General features: G+C 38.7%; 1 protein-coding gene across 1 annotated transcript in view; it reads left to right on the forward strand.

Moving 5' to 3' along the window:
• Window positions 1-17,093, forward strand: part of LOC126371640 (uncharacterized) — a 342,871-nt gene that overhangs the window by 196,707 nt on the left and 129,071 nt on the right. The window contains exon 3 of the mRNA XM_050016953.1: window positions 12,009-12,049. The gene's annotated coding sequence lies outside the window, so the exon portion shown is untranslated. The remainder of the gene's footprint in view (window positions 1-12,008; window positions 12,050-17,093) is intronic.

Consider the following 17,093-nt stretch of genomic DNA (forward strand, 5'->3'; position numbering starts at 1 on the left):
TACAATGTACGTTTACGTTTGTGTCTGTGGTTTATGTATGTACTTAGAGTAACACGAAACCCAAGAATACAAGATCCGTTAATTCATCGATAACCCTTTTTAAACCCGTTAAATCCTTACCTTAGCAATTAAATTGAACTAGAATATCAATTTATCAGCGGTGCTAAGACCTATCTTAATCCTTGAGGTCTGAGCTTAGTAACACTGCCAATATACCAGTTCGGGGTCCGCTTGTTCTATGAATATTCATCATCTCAGGCCTTTACATCTTTATCAGATGATTCAAACAGCGTTTCTGTGGCAGCGTTTGAAATGGCTGTAAAGTCCGATGCGAGAGCGACAGTAGCGGCCGCACGACTGGCATTGTAGTTGAGGGTTATTAGACGGCACAGGTGGTAAATCAGCCCTCTCATTTCTGTGTCGCCTCTCGCGCTTGTCGGCTAGAATTTGGAACCAGGCTTCATCGTGTGCTTTGCGTCATTGGCTAAAGACGTCCTCCACTTGTTCCGGTCACTGGCCAGGTCCTCCCATTTATCGGGGCTGATCTGAAAAGCAAGCATGTCACGCTTTGTGCAGTCTTTAAAACGCAACAACGGCCTTCTTCTCAAATGAATACTAATCATCAGTATAATAGGCATGAACTGAGGCCGGTCTGCAGCCTTCAGATGGGACTATGAAACTAGCTACTCGTTGTACTCTCAATATACAGGTTAATGACATTAAACGGCCTCCGTGGTCCAGTGGTTGAGCGTTGGGCTCACGACCCGGAGGTCCCATCACAAAAATCACTTTGTGATCCCTACTTTGGTAACCTAACCCGTTGGTCGGATGACACTGTGTGGTATGCCGAAAAGCAATGGATGAGACGTGCACGGGACCGGAAAGGATGGCGTGAAAGACAGGAGGCTTATAAAGATAGATAAAAAGTTTTTTTTTCACAAGTAGTTAGAGAGAAATAACCGATTGTTACCGGTATTTTACCCATCCCTACGATCCGAACTGGTGTTAAACAATTATAGTCAATGTTTGATTTTATACAGAAGGATAATAATAATTTTGAAATTCTATGAATAGCAATTAGGGTAATTTTAGATGAGGGATTATTTGTAAAATTTAACTTGCTTACTTGATGTTGTTATGTTATGATTATTAAATGGAGTAATTTTAGACGACTATAAAGGGTGTTAGTGACATCGTAACGAAAACTTTGAGGGATGATTCAGTCCATGATTCCAAAAGTTTCAGTTCTATGAAAATAGTTTAAAAAATCTCTAAAATTTTCATGAATTTTCAGACAGGAAATTCCACTTGATATCAACACAGAATCATGGTCTGAATCCTCCCCCTCAGTATTCGTTACAGTATCACTAACACCCATACCTACTTGTATGGCTACCTGTATGAACTTGTACGGAGTGTAAGAGACATCGTAATGAATATTGAGAGGGATGATTCAGGTCATTATTTTCCATCGCAAAAGTGTAGAATTGAAAATACTTAATTTAAAAAAGAAAACATGAAATTTGCGACGGAAAATTCCACTTGATACAGAAAGATGATATTAACTGTAAATTTCTTTAAAATTTTAGAGTTTTTTAATATTATTTTCAGTTTCATTCTTTTAGAATCATGGTCTAAATCGTCCCCCTCAGTATTTGTTACGATGTCACTAACACACAATAGACTGTGGAGTTCAATTTTATGTTGTTGTGGAGTTTAGTTTAGTTTTATACAGGGTGTAACCGTTACACCCTGTATAGGCTTCCGTATTTCTTAGGAGCCTTGAAAAAAAGCGTGGTAATGTATAAATCCGCTGACATTCCGATCGGCAAGCCATTCGTTTGGAATGTAGCACACAATATTTCATTCATATTCAAGAGGCGTACCGCGTTTATCACCTTGTGGAAATGTTCGCTAAAAGTAAAAACATTACTTTTTTTTCATCAATCTTGCCAGTTGTCGGTCTCACTCGATTCTCGATTTCCACTTATCGGGTAATCGACCGATTGTCACTTTCGAGGGGAGAACGATTTTTCATTGAGTTCCCTACGATACCGGATACGGATACCGGAATTCCGATGGGGAACTGTCTTGTGTTTTTCTTATCTTGTGTCTTTATTTGTTAGCCGAGAAGTGAGGCGTCTATAAATATTGTTACATATAGGTTTTACGAGAAAAGATACAAGAGTAGGTACTAGGTACGGTCACACCCCGGACACTTTATACAAACAACCTCGTTTTACACAGATAACTCACATTGACGTTATCGTACACGCGCATCTGTGTGTGTGTCGTCTGACGCCATAAGCTTTAAGTCTAAACTACGTTCGAGGGGGGGGTGAGGTAAACCTAGCTCAGACTATGGCGGGGGGCGAAGAGTTGGCGTTCTATAGTATTATTCCTTATTATCCGGCCACCTCCATGGTCTAGTGGTTGAGCGTTGGGCTCACGATCCGGAGGTCCCGGGTTCGAATCCCGGTGGGGATATATCACAAAAAAATCAGTTCGTGATCCCTGGTTTGGCTAGGATATTACAGGCTGATCACCGGATTGTCGAAAAAGTAAGATGATCCGTGCTTCGGAAGGCACGTTAAGCCGTTGGTCCCGGTTACTACTTACTAATGTAAGTAAGTAGTCGTTACATAAGTCATGGCAGGGGCCTTTGGCGGCTCAATAATAACCCTGACACCAAAAAGTATGCATCGTTTTATTACGTATATTAGCGCATTGGTGCTAATTCCTGTAAATACCATCTAATTTTATTTTAAGTTATATCTGTCATTTTCTTATCCGCCGAAAAGGAAAGGGACGGGTAATCGACAAGCATAAAATTTATGGAACACACGTCAAATTTAAGCACAAATCTAAACCAACCGTCTAAAAATTTTACATCCGTCAATAACCCGACACAGTTAAGTAGACAGCACGTCAAACGGATTGCATACCAGCGACGTACCTTTTGATTCGCACGGGTTATTCATTCATTTACTCATTCTTCCTAAAATTAAGAGCTGTGAATCATCTGTCCCTTTCCTTTTCGACGGATATGAAAATGACGGATATAACTTAAAATAAAATTAGGCGGTGTCTGCAGGAATCGGGGCCATTGTGCTTCGTAACGCGGTCGGGTTATGCGACTGATTGACCTGGAGAACTCCCTGAATTGAACTGAATTCGAAATTGTGAGTTTGAATCCATTTGATTTTTGGACCAACGAAGGTTAAACGATGAAAAATCTAAACAGCGCCATTTATATTGTTTTTGAGGAACGTAGCCTGAGAGTCCCTCGTTGTATACAGGTATGGTAAAAGCTAGAATAATGCACCGGTAATGCGGTTATTGTTAAGACCTTCTGTGTTTTCGTGTATAAATGGGAGCTTGAACTGTTAGACAATACTGAACATTAACATGACATAACCTTAAGTATTTACGTATACATCTTTGCGATAATATTTGTCTATGTACACTCTTATTCTATTAAAATAATTTGGTATATATTATAATGTATATTTTTGAATTGAATTTGAATATCACCATTAACACATGTTTATGGAATACGATGTTCGTGCGTCACCCAACAGGGTCCACATAATACCAGCGTCGTGGTTCACGCCGCGACTTGTGCTGAGTGAGGCCCTTTTATCTCAGGACGTCCACCACCGCCTTATGATCATTTCGACAAACATCCGTCTTGCTTTTTTTGTAATTGTTTAGTGGAAATTTGATATGATGTTGTTGTTGTTGTATTTTTTATATTATTTCTTTAGATAAGTATATATTATTTATTATTCATATTTTTTTTTTGTTATGTATCTTTATATGTTTATTGCACCAGCCCGTGCTCCAATGAATAATCTTCTTTCACCCTAAGGTTGCCTGGCAGAAATTGCTGTTTAGCAATAAGGCCGCCTATTGTGCTTATGTTTTATTCGTATGTTTATGTCCTTTGTATATGTTGTTGTGCAATAAAGTATTATTGATTGATTGATTGATTGATGTTGTTGTCTTTTTTTTGTGCGTGGCGTCCTTTTATAATAAACTTTTTCTATGCTATTCTAAAACATTTTGAAAGAAAGAAAGAAAATATTTATTTCCACATTGGACGCCAAAAAAAAAAAAATGTTGTATACCTGCGCTTGATAGTCGCAACAAAAACAAGGAAACTACATACATAAACATAAACACAACTATATACGTCCCACCGCTGGACCTCCGTGGTCCAGTGGTTGAGCATTGGGCTCACAATCCGGTGGGGACATATCACAAAAATCACTTTGTGATCCTTAATTTGGTTAGGACATTACAGGCTGATCACCTAATTGTCCGAAAGTAAGATGATCCGTGCTTTCGGAAGGCACGTTAAGCCCTTCGTCCCGGTTACTACTTACTGATACAAGTAAGTAGTCGTTACATGAGCCATGTCTGGGGCCTTTGGCGGCTCAATAGTAACCCTGACACCAGAGTTGATGAGGTTGGAACTTCACCTCACAACCCACATGATAGAAGAAGACCGCTGGATACAAAATACGAAATGGCTATGGAATTTGTATGAAAAAGCAACCTGTCATAGAAAAAAGTGACAAAATGTCGCAATTATTGTTACATTTTTCATTATTCAAATTCATAGATAAGTTAAATAGAAAAAGGAAAGAGTTTTTTGTCGGATATCGGAGGTGTGCTGACGTGCAGTGAATGTGGCCGTACATTCACTGCTAAGATCGGTTACGTCAGCCATATGAGAGCGCATCTTAGGCGTTCCTAGATTGGAGACTTGTCGCCATGGCCGAATACGGCTGGAAGGATATATATTTAGTAATCAGAATATCATGATTTATCTTTCAATGGTAAAGACTGGTAAAATGTTTCATTTCTGGTAAAATTACTTTAAAGTGTAAAACCAATTTATAATTTATTGTCCATACCGTTAAAACATTTGGTATTTTTCGTTATTTTAAGCGGCTTTCGTAAAAAGTACATAAATATAAACTCTATTTCCCACCGGGGTAAGCAGAGACTATAGAATTCCATTTGCTTCGATCCTGTCACACTTCTCTTGCTTCCTCCACATTCATCAATCGCTTCATACACGCACGCCGGTTCAGAGTAGATCGTATTAAACCTTTTCTAAGGACATCTCTAATTTGGTCATCGTAAGTCCTTCTCGGTCTTCCTCTGCCAGCCCTACCATCAACTTTCGCTTTATACATATACCGCTTTTGCAATTCTATTATCTTTCAGCCGCTTTACAAAAAAAAGAAAAACGTAAGATTCAAATTCAAAACTTATACATTGTTTTAGGTTTACGCGGTTATTATCATAATTAAAACACATAATAACGGGTTCTTACCGCGTTTAATTAAAACTTATTTACGTGAAAATCGAGAAAAACTGAAAATCGGCTCGCACCGTATTTAACAATCGGTTTTTCGGTAATTTTGTACATCACTAGCGCCTTATAATATTCATCGCGCAATAACTGACTTACTCTTCGTGTAAACTCATTACATTAGGCAGCTGAAAGCCCGCTTATAAGATATTACGTGCTTCTGAATTATTTAACAGCCTTCAAGACACGTTTTGAATCGCTGAAATGTCAATGAACGCAAATTATGGGATTGCATATTGATGGAATTGGAGTAAGAATTAGGATCACAGATTAGATGAAACATTGATGGTTAGTTTAATTTATATATTATAATAATAAAACACTTCAATGCACACAAATTATTTACAAGACATTTACAGGATAAACTTTTTTAAGGGCTAATGCCGTAAGCGTGGCCAATTATTGGTCAGCAAAAATTTAGCTTCGATCGCCATCGACTCGCAAAGAAGAAGAAGGGCTAAGAGCGATCCGTAGTGTGGGTGTAGTAGATATGTTTGTGTTTTATTTTTTACAGGCGGTGGAGATATTTGTTGCAGACGTGTTGGCTTAGTTGGAAGAACGCTTAACTCTCACTGTAAGGTCGCAGGTTCCAACCCAGCATGGGCCTAAACGTTTGATTTTTCGAATTCATGTTTGGATCATAAATGATTCTCACGTGCTCAACAATGAAGGAAAACGTCGTGAGGAAACTCACATTACCGAGAAATACGTTTCGTAACCTAACCTAACCTGTTTTGAGCTGGTTTTCCCTTCGGGGGTTTTAAGGGCAGACAGGCAGTCGCTTCTGTAAATAACCGGACCGGTAAAATGTACAGGTTAGGTAGCGGACCCTGTGAAAACGGGATAAAAAAATAAAAAATAAAAATAAAATAAAATAATTTTATTTCAGACAGATGCCCATATTTGTTAGTATTACAAAAACTTAAAATATGACATACACGGAAAACTTACTCTAAAACAAAAGAATAACGAAATTCGTTGAAAAATGACATAGTTACAGCCATCCGAACTCGGGAAGTTAGGAAGAACGTATGCACTTATGAACCCGTGTATGTGTGTGTGTTTATGTGTGTGTTCAATAAGAAGTGTTACGTCACGCATGACACACGATGAACACTTTCCACAGGCTAAGGCGATTCTCACACTGCCCCGCATGATGCAGCGTAGCGCGTGGATGCGTAGTCTTCCGTTGCTTGTAAGTATATCCGTTTGTATAGAAAACACGCACAGTCTAACACACAGAAAATGCACCCCCGCGCGTTAGTGCGGGGCGAGACGGAAGGTATGGCACACCGAATCCCGCAGTGCCGCACGTGATTTTTGAACAGCTTTGAATGAAATGAGAGCCGCCGTGCGTTAATCTACAAAACGCATCTACGCGCGTGAGTGCGTAAAAAACCCGCACGATGATGCAAATCTGCACTCCCGCAGGTATGCGCGTAGGTGCGTCGACACGCAACATGCAGCATAATGCGGGGCAGTGTGAGAATCGCCTAAGGCGACACGGCGACATATTATATCTGTATCGCGGAAAGGGCGTTTGTATAAGAACACTCCTCGTCCAAGCCCGCCTCTCTGTGCATTAAAGTCAACCATTTCATCAACAAAGTACTTACTTGAACTACAAACGAAACCCAGACTTCATAACCATCCTATATGCTGTCACCACAGATCATAGAAACAAAGTAGATATGTTCTCGGCACTAAACCACACTAGTCTGCACATCGGCGTGCGAAGCGGCCGCACCAAGACATTTCTGGCTGGAGAGCGACATTGAGTTACTCACCGTTCATTGCGTAATAACACAAGCGCGAGTTGTGGTTGCGCGATGCCAAAGAAGCAATGAATGATGTGGAATGTTTTATAATCAACCGTATAATATGATCGTTTCGTCGTTTCGGTCCCATAGATCGGTTTCGTCTATGCTCATGTGGCATTTGTATAATAAGAACTATGCGGTTGTAACAGTACTCAAAGAACTGTCTCAGTGTAATAACATTAGTGTAAAGCAAAGAGGAGCAGCTTAATTTCCTGAAAAAGCATCGCGTAGGAACAACGTAAAAGGACTCGAGAGACTACATATGAAAACGGGCGAGTAGAAAAATGCATCAAGTCGAATTACTTTTCTGCTGTGTATCAGAAATACAGGGTGTTAATATTTCCTTTTATTTTAGTGCTATAAAGTATATTTGTATTGTATTGTGTTAGTGACATCGTAACGAATACTGTGGGGGATAATTCAGACCATGATTGTCAGTTAATATCAAGTGGAATTTTCCTTCGCAAAATTCATGTTTGTTTTTTGTTTTTTCAATTATTTTTATTCATTCTATACATTTGCGATGGAAAATTCCACTTGATATTAACTCAGAATAATAAGTTAAATCATCCCTGAAAGTTTTCATTACGATATCACTAACACCCTGAATATCGTTGTTAGCCAAAAGACCATTTATTCTCTACTAACGACTCAACTCTCTTGCCACTAGGTGGAATTTTACCCTTAGTTGACTTAGTGAAACAACAGGGAAAAAAACTTAAAAAAAAACCATTGGGTGATGATTCAGACATTGATGTTGAGTTAATATCAAGTAAAATCTTTCGCCGCAGAACACATGAAAATGTTAGTGGATTTTTGATGGAAATATGAACGCCTGCCGCTAATGTTAGAGCAACGCAACGTGTTGGTGTTTTATGATATAGAGCTCTCTAGGCTCTTCTCGTTCGTCTCCGATGCTAATATTATGTCATGCCGTGTTTAATAATTAAAAATAAATAGTATAACAGTTTTACGTCTCGCCTTTCTTACGAATAAGAATAAAATAATTTTATTGCCAGTAACAATTTACATTTGCTATATAAACTAAGTAATTAATCACTTATTTCTATAATTTTTTTTTTTTATGATTTCTCTGTATTTGGTATGGTGCCACTTACACCCTATATAAACCTCATGTAAATATTCATTCGTGGTCGAGATTAGCACGAACAATGTACGTCTTCTTCTTCTATCGTGTGGGTTGTAAGGTGAATTACCAACCCCATCAACCCTGGTGTCAGAGTTATTACTGAGCCGCCACAGGCCCAGGCCAACAATAAGTCCGACATTTTGTCACTTTTTTCTATGACGTCACAGGTTGCTTATTCATACAAATACCATAGTCATTTCGTATTTTGTATCCAGCGGGCTTCTTCTTCTATCGTGTGGGTTGTGAGGTGAAGTACCAACTTCATCAACCCTGGTTACTATTGAGCCAAAGGCCCCTGACATGACTCATGTAACGACTACGTACTTACATCAGTAAGTACAGGGACCAACGGGTTAACGTGCATTCCGAAACACGGATCGTCTTAGTTTTTGGACAATCAACAATGTACGTAATGTGATATGATAAATTGACAACGATTAATCTATCTAACATAAGCCATATATCCCAATGGGGTAGTCACAGGTACATCAGGACAAACTAGTACCCACACATCACCGAGCTTTCCGTTTGACCAACATGATAGGTGGTAAGCCGTATCGCCGCGTACCGTCTAGAATGGTCGAGACCACTGTGTTACTGAAATATGTATTTAAGATAAAAACACCATATTATCATAAATAAATTTTAACTAAAAAGGGGTTAGACGCCACATTGAAGCATCTAAAAAGGCAATATTGCAATCTGACACTTTCGCGCACAAAATTAAGTGCGCAATGTTAACAAATGTCAAATGTGGCCTTTTTAATCCCTCAGTTCTCGGAATGTTTTGCACGAGATCTAAAGAAGTAATTATGCACTTTTCTTATTGTGACCACATTAATGAATTCGTCGTGTCTTATTAGGTGTCCAATCATCTTGCCTCTTCTGTCCTCAATAATTCAAAAGCTAGAAGGAAAGAGAGGAAGGGGAAGACCAAGAAGAGCTTACATGGAACAGATTAAAGAAAAGGTTAACGTCGTGTCTTATAGGGAAGTCAAGGAATTGGCCTTTGATAGACTGGAATGGAAAATGCTACACCGACAAGAGCGTGGCTCTTAAATTGATGATGATGACCACATTATTTCATGCAGGCACTTATGTATTTAAGCCTAATATTATGATACATAATATTATGCGTGTCCAGCTAAGTTTTGTTGACAAACCATTGACGTATTATGACGTATTACTATAGTAACAAACAATCAACTAACCGTCTCGCTTGAGGCTCCAAAATTACACACAATATTCCCTCAGTGTGTACCGTTATCGACGTGTCCTAAATCTAGGTGGGCTAACCTAAGGCATAGAATAAGGAATAATACTACGGAAACTCTCCGCTCCCCACCAGCGTCTGAGATAGCTTACCTCATCCCCGTCGAACACAGGTTAGACTTGAATCGTGAAGGCTGCGCGCGGACCGTTTTTTTTATTGTTTATTAGTTTATATATGTTCGAATTTTGAAATTGGACGCCGACGTTCTTTTGTTTGATTCGAATATTTGATCTCATAGTAATTGCCCGCGCCGATAAATATTTATTTTTCATGGTGATTCTTCATCAAAACATGTATGCTAAGTGCTTAAATTAGAGTAACTTTATAGACTCAACAAAAATTAACAAATTAACGTAACAAAGAAAAATTTAGGTACATATTCCTAAAAGTTTGATGACTGTGGAAAAAGAGCGTACGCAGTAGATGTTTACACACTGTTAACAAAATCTTTTCTTCTTCTCCAACTCGTATCAAATGTGCAAGCAATCTGTCTCGCTCGCACTTACACAATAAGGCAGCACACGGTAAGCATGAGATTTTTGTATTGAGTGTCTAAGCTATGATACTAAAATCTATGCTCATTCTTAACTTTGATGGTCTTCCATTCCCACAGTACCATCTCTGTATAGAGGCTACCTATTACTTAAGGTCTTCTTCTATAGTCTGTGTTATGAGGTGGATTACCGATCTCATCACCCATCAGGGTTATCATTGAGCCACCAAAGGCCCCTGACATGGCTCATGTAACGACTACGTACTTTCATCAGTCAGTAGTAACTGATACCAACGGCTTAACGTGCCTTCCGCAGCAGGGAAATCTAGGTTATTTAACTGAGTATAAACCTAACCTACACGTAAACTAAGGTTTAGCCGGCGGCAGAAATTAATCAAAGGCATGTCAGGTTAATGCTCGAGAAGCCATATTGGACACTACATGCATGTGGTTATATTATAATTATGTAGGTATGCGATCAAATGTTACGGAGTATGGCACTGTTATTGTGAAGGGTAGAAACTGGAAGTACAGTTCAGCACAACCACATAGAGAAAGAAAGAAAGAAACGATCATTATAAAGGGACACCACAGTTACAAATATAAAACAAATATATAATATAAACACGGAGTAACACATAACTATACAGGGTGTTAGTGACATCGTAACGAAAACTTTGAGGGATGATTCAGTCCATAATTCTGAGTTGATACGAATATCAAGTCATCATCACTAATTTAAGAGCCACGCTCTTATCGTTGTAGCATTCTCCATGCTATTTTTTTAGGGAAAAATATGGCAGTGGTTTCCCTCTAAAAAAAGGATGGAACTGAAAATAATTAATAAAAATCATTATTTTCATGAATTTTCCGACTGGAAATTCCACTTGATATCAACTCAGAATCATGGTCTGAATCATTCCCCTCAGTATTCGTTACGTTGTCACTAACACACCCCGATACCGACCCCGCCGTCGTCTGAGAGGAAAAATATTTGGAAGAATTAATCGACCCTAGTGGGTCGATAGCGATAAGCGCTGAATGAGGGAAATCGTCGACCACGCCGGCGCGGCGACGCCCTGAGCCGAGGTTCGCGCCCAACTGGGCACCCTCAGGCCTGTTGTCTTAAACGTTGTACCGGGTGAGAGCCTTCAGCGCTCCCCATTTGTCCGGCCAAGTAGTTAATGCCATCTGCGGCAAATCTACAATATGTCACGTCAAAAAAAAATCACTAACACCCTGTATAATACTAGGTGCTAAACTTAGTGTAGTGACGATAATTCACTCTATTATTACGTAACAGCTTTACTTAATGGTCTGTCGAATTTATTGTCAGGAATAATAATCGGTATGGGACATTATCTTTCAATAAGTTATGACGTCTACATAGAATGTACATATTTATTAATACATAGTATTGTATTTATATATAAGAAGAAAAAGCCGTAGAAGCCGTGTTAGCTCAATTGGTAGAACGCTTGCCTCTCACTTTGAGGTCGCAGGTTCGAATCCAGCACAGGCCTGAACCGATGATTGTCGAATTTGTTTTCGAATTCAAGGTTTGGATCATAAATGATTATCACGTGCCTAGTGATGAAGGAAAACATCGTGAGGAAACCAACATTCCCGAGAAATGCATTTTCTGAGGAATGTGGCCTAAACTATATTGGGCTGATTTTCCCGAGCTGAGCTGAGATTAGGAGGTCAGACAGGCAGTTGTCTGTAAAAAACTGGACCTGTCAAATCTGATCTAGACGATGATGAAGTTTCGCTTCAGACTAAATTAGACTAACGACGACTACCGACTAAGACGGACTCAATGCGTCTTTTTTCGAAAAATCATTCGTATTTTATTGTTCATTAAATGATTTTTTTTTTCTTTTCAGATTATAAACAAGCACTTTTGCAGTCGGTTCAGTGAAGTTGGGTAAGTCATCAGTTAAGTAAAGTTAGTTTGTAAAGTGATTTTACAATGTAAGTACCCAATACAATGTTTAAGTTTGTTTTAAAAATATTTACTTATTATATAGACAAAACACAGATTACTTTATTTGTTCAGTTCAGTAGTACAATTGGGTAGTTTCATAGGTCAAAGATAAATTATGAAATTCTGATTACTACTTAAATAAAGACTGACCTTGAGGTGACAAAAAAAGTTTTCTTTTTTGCTTTTAAATTATTTATATGAATTTTAATAAAGAAAAATGTAATAATAAGAGCGAGTATTTTGACACTTTTCTATGACGTCACTGTGTGCTGTTTCATACATGCAATGGCTAATAGATGTAAAAGCCCTCAAAATTGTAGAATATAGAAATAACACGGGATATTTCAAATATCTTTACTCCACATAATAACGGGTTCTTATCGCGTTTAAATGGGGATAGGTGTTGTAAAAACCTTGAAACGGCCTAATGTGTTGAAAAAACGTGAGGACACAGTGAGTGCGGTTTGTCGTAGTGAGTTTGGTGCGAGTTCAGATGGTTCCGAACATTCCGATATCAAAAACATAAACAAGCGGCAAAGAAAGAGGGTAGACAGATATGTCTGCCCGTAGAAAATTATGGATCTACCTACTCCACTCCAATCTCATCAGTCATCCCGTGATCATGGCACTTGCAACAGTGTCGAAATATCGGGAGTCTCATATCCCCATTTAAACGCGGTAAGAACCCGTTATTATGTGTTTTAATTATGATAATAACCGCGTAAACTTAAAACAATGTATCTTTACTCCTTTGAATATCCGTTTTAATTTCTATTGTCCCGGACGAGCCCCCACATTGATCCTCTCCAGTTATAAGGTACTAACAAAAGTGAATTGAGTAGTTACCAACTAGTCAAATCAGTTACTTTTACTAAACGTCAAAACACGAAACAACTTTAGAATTTGTGTGAAAAAGCAACCTATGAAGTCCTAGAACAACATTTCCATATGTTGCATTTATTATTACATTTTTCGTTATTAAAATTCATAAATAAGTTAAAAGCAAAAAAGAAAATGTTTTGTCACCTCAAGGTCAGTCTTTATTAAGACAAAAAATTGAAAAACATTTTTCGTCATCTTTAGATCTGTCTTTATTTAGTAATCAGAATTTCATAATTTATCTTTGATCTGGGAAATTGGCCAATTCAATTACTTACAGGTAAAACAACAGACAATGCAATTGATTTTCTAGATAATAGCTAGCAGTGGATTAACTGTCTACTGCATTACAGATACGGTTGAATATGGCCATGTTTCAAAAAGATTTGAAATATAAAAGCTTTTGTGGGCGCTTGCGTAGCGTATTTTCCTTTGTTACTGCTCAGTCTGCTTTGTTACTGTCACATAGGACACTGTACAAACGATATTGCTGTAAGGAGTACCTAAATGTTGATCATTAATGGCTCTAAATCTAGATAACGATGGAAATTCACATTGAATTTGATGTCGTCACGGTTTTCACAGGGTCAATTTACGTAACCTGAAGATTTGACAGTTCCGGTTTTTATAAAGAAGCTTTTTTGACAATTTTTTAACATTGCCTTCTAAAGGGACGTCCAGCCCAAATACATGCTAATTGTTACACCACAAACATTTGTAAACACATTTCTCGGAGATATGGGTTTCCACACTATGTTTTCCTTCACCGCTAACCACATGATAGTAATTTAAGATCCAAACATGAATTCGACACCAATTCAACATGAACCAATGATTGTCGAATTCATTTTGGAATTCATGTTTGGATCATAAATGATTATTACGTGCTCAGCGGTGAAGGAAAACATCGTGAGGAAACCCACATTTCCGAGAACTGCATTTTCGGAGGTATGCGACCTAACCTGTATTAGGCTGGTTTTCCCTTTGCGGGTTGGAAGGTCAGACAGGCAGTCGCTTCTGTAAAAACCGGACTTGTCAAATTTTCGGGTTAGATAAGTGGACTCTATGAAAAACGGGATGAGGCTATGGAGATGATGATGACAAAAGTATATAAGTACAATAATAATTTCAATTATAGGCAGTTTCTTATGTTTTACCAGAGTTTGGCATAGACACGTCCCGGACACTTCATACAAAACACCTCGTTTTACACAGACACTACACATTGACGTTATCGTACACGCGCATCTGTGTGTGACGTCTGACGCCATACGATTGAAGTCTAAAGTAAGACCGAGGAAGGTGAGATACACCTAGCTTAGCCGCTGGTGGCGAGCGGAGAGTTGCCGTTCTTTACGTAGTATTATTCCTTATTGTATGGCAAGGGTACAAATTCGTAGTACTAACCTACTACATTATAACTACATAGAGTTTTTCCAACTCGTTATAATCTGGGAATCTTCAAAGCTAGTGCCGACGTGAATAGGCATTTGCTAGGTAAGTGTGATTCACCCTAGACCACATCGTCACTTAGCATCAGGTGAGATTGTGGTCAAACGCGAGCCTATATTATTAAAAAAAAAAACTTGTAGCTCCTTTAACACGTATACCTACAAACAATATAGGTTCCGAAAGCGACCACAGCGTAATAGTTTCCGACCTTAATTGTTAAATACGACATTGAAAGCCTTTTAAACGGTTTATATGAAAATTAATGAATGCGGACAGTTAAGGTGTGGCATTCCCAGTATATTATGTTTTAACTACTTCATAGAGACGTGCCGACCTGATGCCAACTAGTCGGTAACTTGTCGACAAAGTCTGTATATTTAAAGATGAGGAGGAAAGTAAATGGAATAAAAGTGAGAAGTAGGTTTTATTCCAATCTATTCCCCATGAAACCAATATGTAACACAAGTAAAATAAGTATAAATAGGTATTTGAACTTTTTAAATCCTAAGGGTACAATTTCAGGGATTCAAGGCCACTGGTTATTCGTTAAGCATTTAAAATAAGAAAAGGTGTAATAAAAACCTCCCTATAGTCCGGCAATCTTGTGCGCGACCCTCCTGCGGGGCGACAGACGGTGGCGGGGACGGGGTAGCGCGTCATCATCTTGACATTCTAGAACACGGCTGCACACGTAGAGAAGTGTGCCAGAATAAATCTTGCGATAAGTTGTACTTACTTGTGACGTAATATATGTAGGAGTGAATAAAAAGATAGAACTATTTTATTTTATTTTTATTATTATGCTTGACGACCAATTATTAGGAAAACTAAAATATTAATAGATTGTTTTATTATAAATCAATTTCCATATCGCTTTCATTTTCACTCTCCGTTTGATATTCTTCGTCACTTCTCTTTGATTTCTCCGTGTTTTGCTCATTAATTATTTATGGTTGATAGCGGTGGCAGGAAGGAAGCTGAGCCAACAAGGAGCAGCTACCAGTAAATAAGCTGCATCAAAGAGCTGGTACAGCATAAAGAAAGCAGCACAAAAGACGCCGTACAAAACAGCTGTATACTAACCAGTATGTAGACTAAAGTAAGCCCCAGAGGGGGTGAGGTAAATTTAGCTCGTCTCCTGATATGAATTGGTGCGGGGCGGAGAGTTACCGATCTATACGTATTAATAGTATTTTATGCAACAGTTGTATAAGAAGGGTCAAAAAATGCGAGTGGCGTGAGTTGCGATGTGAGCCTTGGCGAACATCGCAATAAGAGACGCCACGAGCATTTTTTGACCTAGTTATACAACGTTGCATACAATACTTTTTCTACGACGACGTAATTTTAAATGAAACAAAAATTATACAAAGAAAAATTTTATTTATAAAAATGAAGATGTAAATTTTGAATGGTATGGGAAAATGGCGGCAAATGTATACTTTTTTTTTATAGTATATCTATGGCACCAAACAAAGTAAAGGTGCCAGTTTCCAGGTCAAAAAAAAAAACAACAACAATGCTTTTTTGGCGACATTATAGTACAGTTACACTTTGTAAACAATGCTTTTATAGGCCATAGAGCGTACACTTTTTCAAAGAGTTTAATTATGTATGTACTTATATTAGACTTTTTGATTATTTAAATGCCAGATTAAAGTAGAGGAGTAGAAAAAATAATATAACAGGGTGTTAGTGACAACTTTAAGGGATGTTTGAGCCCATGGGCCATTTGACGAAAAATTTCACTTGATATTAACTCAGAATCGTCGTCTGAATCATCACCCTCAGTGTAAATTACGATGTTACTAAGACGCTGTATATGTCCCGCTGCTAGGCACAGGCCTCGCCTGTATCAACCGGAAGGGGTACAGAGCATACTACAACACGCTGCTCCACTGCGGGTTGGTGGAGGTGTTTTTTATGGCTAATAGCCTTCCTAACTTACCTTTAGCCTATCTACCTTTGTTCATAAAGAACATTGGCTTGAATCACCTGATTGTCCGAAAAAGTAAGATGATTCCATGCTTCGGAGGGGACGTTAAGCCGTTGGTCCTGGCTATTAGCCGTAAAAACACCTCCACCAACCCGCATTGGAGCAGCGTGGTGGAGTATGCTCCATACCCCCTCCGGTTGATTGAGGGGAGGCCTGTGCCCAGCAGTGGGACGTATATAGGCTGTTTATGTTTATATAAAAGAGTCTTGGAGTTAACGATGAACTCTTACAACTACAACTGAAGGTGGAGCGCTGAAGCCGGAGCCCAGCTTTGGCCCTTACAACTACCGTGTCCCCAGATTTATCAATGCTGTGTAGAGTCTGTGTAACAACGAGAATTCTCAATGGAGTGTCCGTTCTGTGACCGTAGTATACTCTGTGGCCTCTGGCTGTTTAACCTCGACCTTTGCCGCAACGCGCCCACATCACTACGGGTCCGTGACACGCTTGGCCGTATTCCAGAAGCTTGTTCTATGCTAATATATTACTTTAGTACCCCTGGTAAAGCCCTGAGAATGACATTTAATGATAAATGACAGGGATATCGATGTTTGGACGAGCTCGGGTCAACGGTCGGAAAACAAATGCCTGTCGAAGTGTGAAATGTATGGGAGGTGTTCTTTTTTCGAATTTAACAAAAATTAGTTCTCAAGAACC

The sequence above is a fragment of the Pectinophora gossypiella genome, chromosome 12 (genome assembly GCF_024362695.1).
Source record: "Pectinophora gossypiella chromosome 12, ilPecGoss1.1, whole genome shotgun sequence".
Classification (NCBI taxonomy): Eukaryota; Metazoa; Arthropoda; class Insecta; order Lepidoptera; family Gelechiidae; genus Pectinophora; species Pectinophora gossypiella.